This window comes from Mesitornis unicolor, unplaced genomic scaffold, assembly GCF_000695765.1.
Source record: "Mesitornis unicolor isolate BGI_N332 unplaced genomic scaffold, ASM69576v1 scaffold44723, whole genome shotgun sequence".
Classification (NCBI taxonomy): Eukaryota; Metazoa; Chordata; class Aves; order Mesitornithiformes; family Mesitornithidae; genus Mesitornis; species Mesitornis unicolor.
This window is the reverse complement of record NW_010176383.1, coordinates 2,462-5,032: the sequence shown is the minus strand read 5'-3', so window position 1 is coordinate 5,032 and position 2,571 is coordinate 2,462.

The window sequence follows — 2,571 nt, the reverse complement described above, 5'->3', positions numbered from 1 at the left end:
TGGGGCAGCGACTGCAGCCAGCGCAGCTGTGCGAGCACTGGAGAAGGTGACGCTGCTGTGAGGAGGTGACGTGGCCAGGGGTGCAAAGGGCCAGCACCCTTGTGTGTCTATGGGGGTGAGGGCATGGGGGGGTTTTGGCAAGATCTGGGAATTCCTGCCCACTCCAGGGTCCCGTGGAGCTGTCGGCAGAGGAGTTGTCCCCAAAAGCTCCGTTTCCAAGGCCAGGCGCAGGGAAGGAGGCGGCCGGGCGGGTGCACTGCGAGCACCAAGCACAGGGTGGCACTGGGCCTCCATGAGCTCGCAGCCGCGCCGGGGCTGGGCCGGGCCCGTGTGTCCAGGAGGGAACCGGGGGCTGTCACGGCCGAGAGGGAACAAACGCCCACCCTGATCGCCCGGCGTGGGCCTGGAGGTGCCCCCCTTCCTCCCCCAGTCTCTCCAGCCCCCATCCAGCAGGACAAGGCAGGGAGCCTTTCCCGTTGCCAAGCAGAGCACAGGGTCTTGCCAGAGGACGAGAGCTGTGGCTGCCCTACAGTGACACAGGGCTCCCTGAAGGTCCTCACCCCCAATCCCACCACCTCCTCCTTGCTCCACCAAATCCCCACATGGAGAGCAGCCGCTGCGAGAGCCCAGGCAGAGGAAACAGTGGAGTTTTATTGAAGCTGCCGCAGAAAGGAGCCCGTGCAGCCGGGCAGTGGTGAGCGGAGCTGCCCAAAACCACCCCGAGGGCGCTGAGGGAAGCTCCGGGGGGAACCGCGCAGCTACTGCGCCCGTCGGGCCATCAGCATCTCCCGGATGTTGTCTTCTGCTTCCTTCACGCTCCGCTCCAGGTACGACTTCTTCTGCTGCAAGAAAACCCAGAGGAGAGTTAAGGTCCACCCCAGCACTGCTACAGCAGCAGCAACCATGTTAACTGTGGCGAGGAAGGGGAAGGAAATCAGATCCTGTAATGCTTGGAGCTGGGCAAGGAATTAATGACCATGGCAAGGCCTCTTTATGGAGGCTACAGCAAAATCCTTTCACATTTGGGTAGAAAAAGGCTCTTTTTTTTTGCAGCTGGGTCAGTTTTCTAAACCCAGACCCTCCTTTCTATCAGAAATTCCCTGGCACCATCATCAAATACGTGTGTTCCCTTCATCATCTTTAATTAGGCGAGGCTTGGCAGGGAAGCGGCCCAAAGCCGTGCATCCCAAGACAGGAATTCAGCACGCAGCGATTTTTTCCTGCTGCTCCGGGTGCTCCGTAGGTGACTGGAAAAAGCGGCGCTTGGCTCTTTGCAGTATTTTTCTCTGGGTTTCCCAACGACAGACACAACAGTCCCGGGTGGACGCGCAGGCAGGACTCAGCTCCTTCAATGGCAGCGGGGACAGCGCCGCTCCAAACGCATTTCGCTATGGGCTGGGGTGGCTGCCCGGAGCTGGGCTTGTGGGAGAGAGGGGACACAGGGGCTCTGCGGGTGGAGCAGAGCAGCACCCATGGGTGCGGGTTGCTGTAAAAGCACACACCGGCCTCCAGCGAGCAGCACCCTCCTGCTATGGGGAGTGAGACAGGGGAGCTTGTGTGGGGCAGGGGACACAGCCACTGCTGGTGATGGGCAAGAACAGCCAAGCTGACGCTCCCTGACAGCCCATGGGGAGCTGGGACCTGTAACACCAAGGGCAATTCGTTAGCGCGTGGGCCAGCCCTGTTGCCATCGCTCCCCGTCCGTCCCCTCGCAGCAGACCTGGGTGACGCTGCTGCGCGCTCAGTGAAATGCCTGCGCCATGAGGACATCGCTTCCAGCCCCGCTCCTGAAGACTGAAGGGCTTTTATTTCGGCAGCAAAGGTTGCGAGCGACAGCTCGGGCCGGGGGGACGCCAAAGGGCTCCTTGTCCCGCGCCCGTGGGATCCCCCTCGCACACAAGAGCTGCTTTTCAGGAACCCGCGGGTTCCCGCTGACGCACGAGGAGGCCCCGGCCACCACCGCCAAGACGTGGAGGGATTTTTTTTTGAACCCGACGGCTGTGAGGGCAGACGGGTCCTGGAAGAGCTGCGTGGGTCCGAGCTCCAAGAGTGACATTCTGCTCTGCGTTCATTTGTACCCAAACCTTTCTTTTTAATGCAGTTTGTCTATGAAACGGCTCTGGCTTTTTGTCCCCTTCCCACTGTGACCCTAAGCAGCAAGAGTCACATCTGGAGAGCTGCTCCATGGGGACCTCAGGAGCACTGGGAGGATCTGGGCTTGTCCCACCACCTTTAATCCATCCTCCTGGAAGTACCCTCCGGGCAGACCCATCCCTGGGCTGGAGGAGCACCCCCTGAGCACCGAGGGGAGCCCCGCACCCAGAGGGTGCAAACCGCCCCAGCTCAGCCACATCACGGGGAGCGAGGAGCAGACGGTCGCTGCATTTTCCGAGCGGCGTGGCGGCTGCGAGGCGTTCCCTGCCCGCGCAGCTGAGACCCGGGCTCTGCTTTGGTAATCACGGGAGAAAGAGCAGGAGCTTGCGTGCAAACCCCTCCTCGGGGCGATTACCGGGGTCTAGACAGGAAACCCGGCTCTCCCCAGTGTGCGGCTGAGCGGGAGCAGCGCTGTGA